At 43.0% G+C, this 14093-nt stretch overlaps 1 protein-coding gene across 1 annotated transcript in view; it reads left to right on the forward strand.

The window, feature by feature from the left end:
* The window catches only part of LOC144108723 (uncharacterized), a 161151-nt gene that overhangs the window by 18174 nt on the left and 128884 nt on the right, over window positions 1-14093 (forward strand). The window lies entirely within an intron of this gene.

Below are 14093 nucleotides of genomic sequence, written 5' to 3' on the forward strand. Positions count from 1 at the left end.
TAAAGGTCACTTGCGCAACGTAGTCGAAGTTCATAAGCGCAGGGTGCCTCGTGTTCACTCACGCAGAGGTAGTCCGAAATGTTCAGTCTGTCCATCCAGTACTCGGCACCGCCTCCAAACGAGCTGCCAGCAGCGGTGCTTAATGCCAGCTACATGCTCTCGTCAACAGGAACGAGCAGCTGTCCCGGGTAATACATCACCGCTTTTGAGGGCTCGATCCTCGTCTGTGCCTCGTCTTCTCGGTTTGATCGTGCCCCACCGGAGAACATTCGTTCCATCTTCTTCTTATGTAGGATGCCCCGGCGGACTAGTTGGTTCATTTGAACCGAGCGAGTAAAACTGCGCAAAGAGAACAGGAAGGAAGGCAAACAAAAGGACATGCAAGGCGCATACTTTTAAGTCGTTTAATTTATGAAAACGGGTTGCTTATAAGGCCTATGAACATAACACGAAATGAAGTAGTGCCGAAAAAGTTCAACGTAATGACAACACCAATAAAAAGAACACAGGTATATCGGAGCAGATGTGAAACCCGAAAGCGCCCTTCTAAAAATTCTGTTTCTTTTTCTCGATAGCGATATCGACGGCGAGCTAATGCATTACTCATCCCTTTTGGCAATAAGGAAAGCTTCGATGACCTTCCTTTAAGTTCTGCTTTTTCTCTTATAGAGGAACATGGTCTTGTACATTTCGTACATTTCCGCATCGTTCTTTTATGTCCCAAGGTCCGCTCATTAAAGCACGGCTGGTTTGACCGATGTAAACCCGCCCGCAAGATAGGAGTATCTGATATGTATATATATGAATACCTTCTTCCGCAAGCAAGAGAACAGAAAGAACCTGGAAGAGGCCCACTAGTGAGACAAAATGAAATCGACTTCATACTCAGCGCTCAATCTGGCATCGGTCCGGTAGTGGACGCCCTCGGAAAGGTGCGCTACAGCGACCACAGAATGGTAACGTATCAAATAAGCTTAGACTTGAAGCGGGAACTGAAGAAGCTAGTGAAGAGGAAGTCCATTAACGAGCTAGCGGTAAGACGGAAAATAGCGAAATTCAGGATAACGCTGCCAGACAAATATTCAGCGTTAACTGAGGAAGGCGATGTTAATGTTGATAGAATGAAAAATGATCTAAAAGCTGTCATAACGGAGTGCGCAGTAGAAGTTGGCAGAACGATGGTTCGACGTGGTACCGGCAAGCTATCTCCGGAGACGAAATATCTAATTAAGAAACGCCAAAACATGAGGGCGTGTATGCTTACAGACAGAATAGAGCTGGCAGAGCCATCGAAGTTAATAAATAAGCGCAAGGTAGCCGACATAGTGGAGTTTAATATGGAGAGAATCGATCATGCTCTTAAGGACGGAGGTAGACTAAAAGCGGTGAAGAATAAACTAGGCATAGGTAAAAAGCAGATGTACGCGTCAGCTGACAAGCAGGTCAATGTTATTAGCAATATAAATAAGATATTGAAAGTAGCCCAAAATTTCTACACAAATCTATCCAGTAGCCAGTGTAATCAGAACGCTAATGAGAAAGACAGGAGCGAACGCCAATGCGTCAGTCCACCAGTAACAAAAGAGGAAGTAAAGAAGGCCTTATATACGGGCAATGCAAACGGGAAAAAGGGACTAGTGACGATCAGTTAACCGCAGATCTGTTGAAGGATGGAGGGGGGATTGCGCTAGAAAAATTAACCACCCTGTATACGCAATGCCTGATGACCTCGATCCTACCAGAACCTTGGAAGGACGAAATCATTATTTTATTCACAAGAAAGGAGACTCCAACGACTTGAAAAAATTATAGACCAATTAGCTTACTATCCGTTGCCTACGAGGTATTTACTAAGGTAATCGCTATAGAGTCAGGGAAACCTTAGACTTTAATCAAACAAATGATCAGGCGGGGTTTCGTAAAGCTTATTGCACAATAGGTCCTATTAACACTATCAAACAGATAATAGAGAAATGCGCAGAATATAACCAGCCCCTATATATAGCCTTCATTGATTACGAGAAAGCATTTCACTCAGTGGAAACCTCAGCAGTCATGAAGGCATTGCGGAATCAGGGTGTTGAAAAGCCTTATGTGAAAACACAAGAAGATATATAGAGCAAATGCACAGCTACCATATTCCTCCATAAAGTCAGCAATAAAATTCCAAAAAGAAGGGTCAGGCAAGGAGACACGATCTCGCCATTGATATTCATCCCCTGTTCACAAAGAGTGTTCTCGAGGCCTGAATTAGGACCAGTGTGCACTAAGAGTTAATGAGAAATACCTAAATAATCTGCGATTCGCTGATGCCATTGCCTTGCTGAGTCACTCACGAGGTGAACTGCAAATCATGATCAATAAGTTAGGCAGAGCAGAATAGTGGGTCTAAATATTAATAGACAGAAAACAAAAGTAATGTTCAACAGCCTACTTAGGGAACAGCAGTTCACGATTGGCAGCGAAGTGCTAGAAGTGGTAAAGTACGTGTACTTAGGACAGGCAGTGACAGCTGATCCGGATCATGATAGGAAAATAACTAGAAGGATAATAATAGGGTGGAGCGCATATGGCAGGTTCTCTATGCCTTTAAACAGAAAACTAAACAAAGCCAGCGGTTTTTATGTTGGAATCTCATTTCACGAACGAAAAAAAGAGGGGTTTACAAGCATTTGTCCACTTTTTAATCTTTTCGATTTTCTACTGATGTCCAAGCCATGTGACTGAAACTAAGATTTCAACAGTTACTGGCCGGTGTTAATATTCGCGTTTTGAAAATATATGTAATTATCAGACTATTTGGAGCTGCAAAAAAAGAGAGAATAATTAAAGGAAATTATTGAAGTTATTTAAGGAAACATGCAAGCTACAGATTGCGCTTCAGATTACAATTGCAGGATGAAAATTACGCAGTGAACATGCGGGTTTTGTCAAGATCATGCCACAAAACTCAATGCCTTATCATTTTATTTAGTATAATATATGCTAGTAGATTTGTCTGTAATGTTTGCAGCTCTGCAGAATTAGTTCTACGTTAATGGAGATTGACGTATGGGGTTACCGCGCTTTATGATGCAAGTTCACTAGCGTTTTAAATTGAGCGCGCCCCAATGTAGCGCCGATCTGGTCCTTAGATGAACACCATGCACGTTTGTTTCTATTTCCGCCACCGCGGTATTCAATTTTTGAACGGGGAAAGTAAGCAGTTTATAATTAGTAGCGAGGTTCTGCGAGTGGTAAAGTAATATATCTACTTAGGGTAAATAGTGACCGCTGATCCGGATCATCAGAGGGGGGTGGAGCGCATATGGCAGGTTCTCTCAGATCATAAATGGCAGTTTACCAATATCCCTCAAGCGAAAAATGTACAACAGCTGTATCTTGCCAGTATTCACCTACGGAGCAGAAACGTGGAGACTAACGAAAAGGGTTCAGTTCAAGTTAAGGACGATGCAGCGAGCCATGGAAAGAAAAATGATAGGTGTAACGTTAAGGGATCGGAAGCGGGCAGAGCGGATCAGGGAACAAATGGGGGTTAATCACACCCTAGTCGAAATCAAGAGGAAGAAATCGGCTTGGGCAGGGCATGTAATGCGAAGGCAAGATAACCGCTGGTCCTTAAGGGTAAGGCAGAGGATTCCAAGAGAAGGCAAGCGTAGCATGGGGCGGCAGAAAGTGAGGTGGGCGGATGAGGTTAAGACGTTTGCAGGCTATGGGTGGGCACAGCTGGCAAAGGAGAGGATTAACTGGAGAGACATGGGAGAGGCCATTGATGATGAGGCTGATGATGGTGATGATGATATATAACATCGGAGACACATCTGGTCAACTTGGTCTGATGGTTTGCTTAGGATGTGCAGCTCTCCTTTCTTTTTTTTGCATCTTTCTTTTTTTCTACCTTCCATTCCTTCTCTTTCATTCTTCCTGTTTCTCTCTATCTCTTTATTCCTTTCTTTCTTTCCGTCTTTCTTACATGCTTCCCGTCTTCCTTCTTCTTTTCTTCTTTCGTTCTCTTTTTGCTTCTTTCGTCTTTCGTCCTTTCCTTTTTGTTTGCCTTTCTTTCTTTTTTTCCTTTATCCTTCTTGCTTTCTTTTCTTCTTTAAATCCTTGTCTCCTTTTTCTTGTCTCTCTTTACGTTTTTCTTTCCTTCTTCTTTTCTTTCTTCCTTTCATCGTTTCCTTTGTTGTTTTCTTTCTTCCATTATTTCTTCCTTTCCTTCTTCTTTTCCTTTATTTCTTTTCTTTCTTCCTTCCTTTTTTCTTGCTTTTCCTCTTTAATTCTTTCTGTCCTCCTTTTCTTTTTCGCTCTTTATGTGTATCTTCCTTTCCTTCTTCCCTTCTTCCCTTCTTTCCTTTTTCCTTTCTTTCTTGTTTTCTTCCTTTCCTTCTTGTTTCTTTTTCTTCCTTTTCTTTTCTTTTTTTCTTTCTTTAATTCTTTCTGTCCCCCTTTTCTTGTTTCGCTCTTTTTGTGTATCTTTGTTTTTCTTTGTATTTTCTTCTTTTCCTTCTTTTCCTTTGCTTGCTTCTTTCTTTCTTCTTTTCTCTTTCATTCTGTTCTTCCCACTTTTCTTCCTTTGTTCTCTCTTTATTTGTTTGCTTCTTTCTATTTCTGCCCTTTCTCTTTCTTCCCGAGAGCAGGGGATAAACTTTTCACAACTTACAAGGCACCGAAAAACAACATCTATGCCATATCTACCCACCACCTTCTTGATGTTATGGGAAAGATAAATAAGATGAGGCATGAGGAAGGGAGGCGAGGTTTATTTTACTTTTCTTTCAGTATGTAACACGTTCTAAGAAAACGCATCATATAAAATGCACATTCTAAAGTTAGACCCGCATCATCATGTCCTGTTGTTTGTCTGCCTTCGGAAGTCACATGATCACTCACTCTCATCGAGTTTCCAGGATCAAGTCAAGCGGCTTTATTCTGCGGGTTACCCACAACATCTGATTCTTAGCTCATGTGAAGGCCTTCGGATATTTAAGAATACTGAAAGAAAAGCACAGTGCTTGGACCTTATACCTTCCTTCGTGATGGCTTATTTTCGCTGTCTTTCCGACAGCACAAAGAATGTTTTTTGAAGGTATTACTGTGCGAAAAAGACAAGAACAGTAGACATAGGAACAAAAACGACACCACGAACGCGGACTTCGAACGGTTTATTGATGAATGCCAGCATATCCTATATAAGCGCAGAACCCAGGCAGGAGAACCGGCTTTGTCAATATGCAAATGTGCTCTTACATTAGATAGCACGCAGTAAACATATTTTTTTTTTCATTCGCTTTCCCGGGGCAAGCAAAACTTGAACAAAATCACATCCTTGGTGAAGGCCAGATAAAGAACTCATCATTTCGCTAAGAGCTTCAACCCAAGCCATATTAGGAAAAAAAAAAGAGGTTCGATAGTAACAATCAGGTAGGGTACCTATATGCAGGCAAGCGGAAAACATAAAACGTGAGGCTGCATTATATACGTAAAATTGAAATCTTAAGTAAGAGAATACATTTCCGTGACTGAAAATCAGTGTACAGTCAAGCATGGCTCATGTAACACGTCAAAAAAATTATAAGTGGCCTTCTAAAAAAACAATTTCTTTCTATAAAAGTGAAACATCTGGAGCTCTCAGACAGGTTTATCTAGTTATATTCTTCGACTACCTCCCTTTTGGTTCTGTCTTTGGATGTGAACAAAAAATAGGCGCTATTGCCCAAGCAGCACAGGTAATTCGTCCAACGATGGAACCGTATCGGCAAAGGCCGACCCTACAAATTACCAGAATGGAACCATTACGTTGCAATATTGGGCCGATTACCTGTTCTTTTTAGGTAAAGACAGGAGTGCACTGCAATTTTTGTTAACGTTATCCTTGACTTCACAACTGTTGAAGTGGCGAGCTAGGTGGCCTCCAGAGTTGTTCTTTAATGCTACACTGCGTTCACGTGCCCGTTCATTAAAGCGTCTACCAGTCAGACAACTGTAACACCTGTCGCACGTGAGGGGCATTTCGTACACGAGACCTGAATCGCACTTCGTGAACTTTATCTCCTAGTTTGCGGTACACTGCGGCCTACATTTCTTTTCTTTGGATACCAAAGAGCCCATGCTACTCAGTTTACATGGTTTCGAGAAAACCTTCGCGACTTTTTTTTTTATGTTGCGTGACACACGGTGCAGGTATAGCATAACCTGCAGAGGTTTTTGATTAGCACTTTCGCTGTATATTTTTCGCCCTTTTCATTTCTGTAATAAACTTTCACACACTGCGGTGATCAGATGGGGTAGGTAGGCTACGAAATGTAAGCGCTAGACTGTTTGATTGAAGCTTGCCTCTATTTTATGGTTGAATGATTTTTCTAGAGAACACTGGCCGGCCAAGATTACGTTTGCGCATTTAGCAAGCTTAGAATTTGAGCTTCCAAATGGCAGCGGGTTCTTTTTTGTTCTTTGGTTGTACGGCCTGCAGATACGTTCAGTGCCAAATTCAAGCTTGAGGTCGAGGATTACCGTCTCCCGTCAGTGGCCAACTCGTGTGTGAATATAAAGTCCCCGGATGAGGAAGGGAACACTCCTAGAACGTTATTGATGGCATCGTCGAGGCTGTCTTCTGTGGATAGGTTAAGCACCAATAGATGATCACCCGCATAGCGGAAAACACGCAAAACTTGCTGCCGGGGCAATCTTTGTTCAACGCGCTAATGAAACGCTGTCAAGTAAATATCACAGAGGACAGCTGCTGCAGATGAGCCAATACAAATTCTAGCTTTTTGAACAAAATATTTTTCTGTAAGTTCAATGACGAGTGGAGCTGAGATAAAATCTTACCAACTCAAGTAAATTCTCTTTCCTCACCTCTGCGCTCTTTTGAAAGCCTACTTAGCTATTTCGTGCATTTTTTGGCGGATCGCATCGAACAAGCCATCATGCGGTGCCGAATAGAAGATGTCTTGCATATCGGTAGAGAAAGCTGCTGTGACGGCCGGGAGGCGTTTTATCAAAGCACTACTTCACTTGAGCTCCGAAATAAAAAGGCGTCCTTTCCAAAATCAATACCTCGTTTTCAAAACGTCGGTTTTTATTTTTTCTCCTTACCTATGTACAGGTGACTAACTACTGAATCTTGTTTATCTTTTCCTAATGTGCTTAGTTTTGAAGCCCTTAGCGAAATGTTGCCCGTCTGCCCACGTGTTTTTTTTTTATGGCCTTCGCCAATGATGTTATTTTGTTACCTTGCAACAGGAGAGAGGAAGAAAAAATTGTGTTCTGTGTGCGCTGTGCATAGTGACCACATGTGCATTTTGGCAAAGGTAGTTGCGCGCCTCAGTTTCGCGCTTATACAGCATGTGCTCGCATTCATCAATAAACAGTTGGAAGTTTGCGCTCGTGGTGTCGTTTCCGTCTACTATCTTTGTCATATTGGCAAAGTCTTACATTTCAATGAAATTAACCAAATGGCCCGAAAGAACGTTATACTATCAAGGATGTGGCAGGTACAGTCTTCGTCAAAAGTTTTTAGGACAAAGGCTTTTCACTTCAGCTCCACAATGGAGCCATTGCGGCACTATTAAACTCCGAAGAACCTTGAAATGCTAGCAGAAAATTACTTCTGGATGCACAGAAGCTTCCAGCTCGACTTGTGTTTTGAATAATCCGCTATAATTATAATAATATTAATCGGTTTTTGGGGAAAGGAAATGGCGCAGTATCTCTCTCACATATCGTTCGACGCCTGAACTGCGCCGTAATGAAAGGGATAAAGGAGGGAGTGAAAGAAGGAGGAAATAAAGAGGTGCCGTAGTGGAGGACTGCGGAATATATTCGAACACCTGGAGATCTTGAACGTGCACTGACATCGCACAGTACACGGGCGCCTTAGTGTTTTGCCTCCATAAAAACGCAGCCGCCGTGGTCGGGTTCGAACCCGGGAACTCCGGATCAGTAGCCGAGCGCCTTGACCACTGATGAAACATCCACTTCACGGAGCATTTTAGGCGCATTCATTTCGCTGCATGTGAACGCTGTGGCCTTATGATTTTTGGCCAAGACTGTAACTATCGGATAGCTGTCGTTTTTTCGGCGCCTTTTGAGCTGAGAAAAGTTTGTCCCCTGCTATCAGGAAGAAAGAAAGAAAAAAAGAAAGAAGGAAAGAAAAGAAAGAAAGGAACAAGGAACGAATGAAGAAATAAAGATAGGTCGAAAGAAAGAAATGAAGAAACAAATAAAGAATGAAAGAAAAAGGAAACTAAGAAAAGAAAAGAAATGAAGAAAGGAATAAAAAAAACGAAAGCATCAAGTGGAAAACAATACCATCTGACCAAGTTCACCAGATTTGACTAGGAGGTCACCTATCAGATACCTCTACCTTAAAAGAACGTCTTGCTGTGCAAGTTGGTAACTGCACATCTTTGGTTACAGGCGCGAAAACAGTCTTTTGTCCCGTCTTTCTGCCTTGTGTTGTGTCTGTTTTCGCGCCTGTAACCAAAGAGATACCGCTATCTTTTGGGTGGGCTTATATCCGCAAAACCGGCCGGTGCTTCAATGAACGGGCCAAAGAACATAGACGATCGATGCGCACCGGTACGCGCAGCAATCTACCACTGCGTTGCAAAAGTCGCGACAACCGCTGCTGCGTACTTGAGGTGGACAAGACCATAATCTTCTCTAAGGCAAGCCGTATTAATGAAAGGCACGTTTGTTATTGCCAACAGGTATGAGGAATGCGCTAGCTCGCCTTCGATGTCGTTATCGAGACAGAAATGCAATGTTTAGAACGGCACTTTCGGGTTTCACACCGGCACTGACAGACCGGTGAACTTAGAAGTGCTGCTGTCATTACGTTGAGCCTTTTCGGGGCTATTCTATTTTTTTCTGTGCTCATAGGCCTTATAAGCAACCTTTTCTTATAAATACAATCAGTTGGAAGTCTGCGCCTTGCCTGTGCTTTCGTGTGCCTTTCGTCCCGTTCTCTTGGCGCAGTTTTGTTCGTTCGCATCGCTTTTCCTCGGTTGTCTGGGCATGTCATGTGCATAGCTTTGTCCTCAGTGGCACGTCTTCATCGGGAGGGACACCATTTGTACTGTCTTCAGTAGCAACTGTCTAAGAATAGGAAGTTGCTTAGAATCCTTTCAAGCATGCGTATTGCAAATTCAGAGCGTGTTGATTAAGTTACAGAGACTGTACCGGCCGCAGTGGCTCAGCAGCAGTGGCTTCCGGCTATATAGCCCAAGTTTGCGAGATCGAACCTAGGCGGCGGCATCAGCGTTTCGCTGGAAACAAAATGCAAAAACGCCCGGTGCTGTGCATTGTGAGCCCACATCGAATATTCCGAGGTAGTCCAAATCAATTCGGAGGTGTCCACAACAGCAACTCTCATATGGCAATGGTGGCTATAGTAAGTGAAAAATAATGACACGTAATAACTGGCGTTTCACACCCACTATTGGCAATCTTACTCTGGGAATAATGGCGTCTGGTGTCATTTTAGAAGAAATTTTATGATAGACTGATCACGTCAACGCGTTGCGAGAAATATTCTTGCGTTACTGGTATTATAATGAATTACGATACGTCCTGCCTCTGTGAACGAAATTGCTGAGTTGTTGCTCGCTCTTTGTGCCGCACTTTGACTATTGTCATTTAATCCACCTTAATGCTAAAATTAGTAATAAATAACTAGTTTTTCTATTGGCGAAAAAAAAAGGTTCTTGATATACCAAATGTACGTATGACTCTCACGCTGTGTCTGGTTTGGTTTGTGAGGTTTAACGTCCATAAGCGTCTCAAGCTATTATAGACGCCGTAGTGAAGGGCTTCGGAAATTTCAACCACCTGGAGTTGTTTAGCATGCAGTGAGATCGCACAGTACAGGGACCTCTAGAATTTCGCCTCCATCGAAATTCGACCACCGCAGCCGATATATAACCCGCGTCTTTCCGGCCAGCACAAAAGTGCCATAATCACTAAGCCACCGCGGTGGCACACACCCTGTGTCATTTCTTTCGCGTTTTTATTCGTTTATTACATTCCTTGTAGCATGACACGCTATTGGAATATTTTGCTGCGCATAGAAAAAAAACGAACACCAATTTCATGAACATCTGGAATTTCGGAGAAATGCTAGTCTATACAACACACAACGCCGTCAGAACTGGTATACTTGTGAAGTGCGTGCAAACAATGAGAACTTTCCCTAATGTGAGTCATCAACAAAGAGTTATTGTAATGAAAAGGTCACAAGATTGCCTGTTTCATTGTCTTCTCGTACTTGAACGTTTATGTAGATCTCTTACTGTGTTTGGTTTGGTTTCTGAGGGTTTAACGTCTCAAAGCGACTCAGGCTATGATGGACGCCGTAGTGAAGGGCTCCGGAAATTTCAACCACCTAGGATTCTTTAACATGCACTGACATCGTACAGTACACGGGTCTCTAGAATTTCGCCTCTATCGAAATTCGACCGCCTCGGCCGGGATCGAACCCTCGTCTTTCGGGCCAGCAGCCAAGCCCCATAACCACTCAGCCACCGCGGCGGCTCATTTTTCTTACCCTGTGTATAACATATTTTGTGATAACGAGAAGTTTTGTAGCACAAGTTTTGAACTGTAGATGCTAAAATGGGCTATATTTAAGGTCACGTTTTCAGCTTAAAAGCACAACGGCACACTGCGTGAAGTCAGGGAACAGAAAGGGCACAAAAGGACGAAGCAGAGCGCCAACAACTATTACCAACTACATTATCAACTTAAGTGTTCTTTAATTTTTTTGCCTAATATTTTTTATATTTTCTTCTTAGAGCAAAAGCTTCAGTAATGCCCGTAGCGTCTTGCGTCCTAATAAATACCAACTGATCCAAGAGGAAAGGATTACTTTCTAGTTAGACGAATTAACGGATTTTTTTTACAATACTCTTGAAGAATTTGAATTTTCTCATGCAAAATTTGTGCACATTTTTAAAACTTTTATATTTGCGAACCACAATACAATAAAATGCAATGTTATTCAACGTATCAGGGATGTTTGGAGCACGGGCAAAAAGCCAGAAGAAGGCTTGACTAAGACACCTACCCCAATACATGGCAAGCAGTGTGCAGCTACATGCTACAATGGCTAAAAATAAAGATTAAAAAAATAGGTGTGATGGGAAAATACAAACACAAGTCGAACATGAGCATACATGAAAATGAAGTGCGTTGTAATGAAATTATTAGTTTACATGATGAAGCGTATATATGTTTACCCGTACATACAACATGATACGAAGACATGAGCAATAAAGAACACAGCAAAAAAGGAAAAAAAAGAAGAAAAAGTAAATGCGCAAACAGTTTCAAAATTTAAGGCGTGGTGACATTTCAGTCCTATATATATTTATTCCGCAGTCTCTTCAATGAAATAGGGTCAAAATCTCTATTTCTTCCCCTCGCGAAATCATTCCGCAATGTTGGTAGTCTAAATTTTAATATTTGCCTTCGATATCTTGTACGGCATTTGCTCAATTTCCATTCATCTGGGTTGCGCATTGGGTATATAGGAGCGTGTTTTTCAAGATTTACCAGTGACTTCAAGGTGTCATTTCCTTTAGTTCTTTCTAATCTGTGTTGCTTAGAAAGTATGCAGTCATACATAGATTCTACGCAGACAATATTTAGCAACTTGTACGGCTCCTGCGCGTGACTAAAACAGGGTGCTTTGCATATTATGCGGATGTGACGTTTTTGTAGCAAATGGAGCTGGTGGATATTGTCTTTAGTAGTAGTTCCCCAAACAAGTGCGCCGTAATTAGGACATGATGAGAACAAGGAGTTGTAAAGCATGATATTAACTGCTCTTGGAAACATCTAACAATGCCGGTGCATTACACCTACAGTATTAGAAGGTTTTTTTGGCGAGCTCATTTGTGTGTGCATCCCAGAACAATTTTTCTGAAAAATTAACACCGAGCATTTTGAAACACTGCACAACCTGTATCTCTATGCGGTCAATGACAATTGGTGGTAATACATAATCTTTACTTCTTGGATGGAACATAACGATGTAACAATCCGCAAACTTTCTAGCTATGGCTTTTTATCGTGCTTCTTTATGACTCATTCAGACTTATTTTCGTGGTTGAACTCAAGGAGCAGTAGTCGGGAATATTAAAAAGAAAACATTCGACAGAGGTCTGCATGGTTTGGGGTAGTAATTGGAGTTAGAAAAGAGTGCCAGCCAAAAGTGAGAAAACACGAAGCTTCGAAACCTACTTTTTTGTATTTATTTCTAAAAACTGTGGCCTTGAAAAACAAGACCATCGCAGCAGGGGTACATAGATTTGCATTACACCAAAAGGACAAAAAGAAATAAGTACAGCAGACAAGGCGACACCAGCAACGAAATTACTACATTACACTGCATCGTTATCAAAACATTCGAATACATACACTGTAGTCATCGAGCCAAGTATATAACAGGTTCTCATCAAGCACCTTGAGCAAAATAGCACAAATTACCGAGGAAAATGAACACTCAAATATTCTTCACTTATTTCAGTGACGCCTGAAAATATGACAAAGAATTCTGTTCTACTATATGATCAGCAATTTGTACCATTCGGTAATAGTTCTAGAAAAATAGGAATATTTGCCGCAGTTCGTTCTTGTGGATAAATGTTTTTCGGGAAAAGAATGTCGCAAGCGTGTAGCATAACCAGTAAACAAATTAACAATGTTTTAATGCCCATTAATTAAATGGAAGAACAATTTCAAGCGTCAAATATGATTTATATCAGTAACGGATGGTAAGCAACTTTATTTAAGATTAGTAATACAGGTGCGGCCATAGGAATTATAGATAAATCTTACTGCTTTTTTGGAACCCTTTCTAATTTGTGAATATTGGTCTTGGTATATGGGTGTCAGATCATTACGGCATATTCTAAGATTGGCCGCGGTCGGGCATGTCTGTCGGCTGGTCCCGGACGCGAGTGAAACGAGCGGTGGTTTTTGTGGAGGTTCTCGCGGCTCGGGCGACGACGGATTGGAGACACCCCAGAGTGGCGTGAAGGGGGCCGACAGCCGGCGCATGAAGGACTGCGAAGGCTCGAAGATGAACGGTAGCCACGAGGACGCTGCGGTTATGTGTGTGTGTGCGCGGGTCGTCCGGCGCACCCAAGAAACGGCAGTGTGCACTGGCCGAAAGGGCGGCAAGTTGGCGCCGGGTAGCCAGTTGGCGGCCGAGGCGAGATGCTGGCCCCTGCGAAGTACGCCGGAAAAGGGAGTAATCCGACTGGACAAAGGACAGCGCCTGGCTGCGGGGGCGCCTCCGTAATGGCCGCCGGATTCCGGGAATCATCCAAGATGCCTTCACAAGGAGCCGAGCGAAGGGAACAACGGGGAAGCAAGGGTGAGAAAGAGCAAGCTGGAAAGTAGAACCGGGAAGAGTGGAGCGAGGAACAAGAAGAGTGGGGCAGACGGATGGTGGATGCTGAGACGAGAGGCCGCATCCTGATGGCAGCAAAGTTGGCTAAATTTTGTACATGATATAAATAAATTCTGTAATTTTCGTTCCGTGGTGGCCCGGCTTCGCTGGGAGGAGCGTGGAAGAGTTGACAAGAACCTGGCATAGTCGACAGGATCTCTGGTTCGAAGCGGACCGGGCCGGAATGTTGGAAGAGAGGACGTGGACCCAAAGGTGAGCGAACACCTCGAGCGCCGGCCAAGTGACCAAGTCCTACCCTGTAGTGCGGGACCAGACAGGTGGGTGTCTGGTTGATCCCTGTTTCGTAGGCGCCATGGCAACTACGGGGCAAAACCTGCGTAGTCGTGAAGGCGAAGTAGGGGCCCAAAGCAAAGGGGATAAGCAGATGGAGCTGGTGGTGACTGCGGAGGTAGAAAGCGTCAGCGAAGGGTCAGCAGTGTCCATCGCTGACCAGATACCGTTGTTGCAGATGAAGCTCAAAATTCCTCAAAACGAGTTGCAGACTGAAACATTGCGCAACAACCGCAATGCTGACGCCTTTCATGCTATGCACGCGTCATCACTGGGTGCTGAGGAGGACAAGAGATTCAAGTACACAAATATGTTGAAGGGAGTGCTGTTAGATATGCCAGTAGAG

Source organism: Amblyomma americanum, chromosome 10, assembly GCF_052857255.1.
Source record: "Amblyomma americanum isolate KBUSLIRL-KWMA chromosome 10, ASM5285725v1, whole genome shotgun sequence".
In the NCBI taxonomy this organism is placed as follows: Eukaryota; Metazoa; Arthropoda; class Arachnida; order Ixodida; family Ixodidae; genus Amblyomma; species Amblyomma americanum.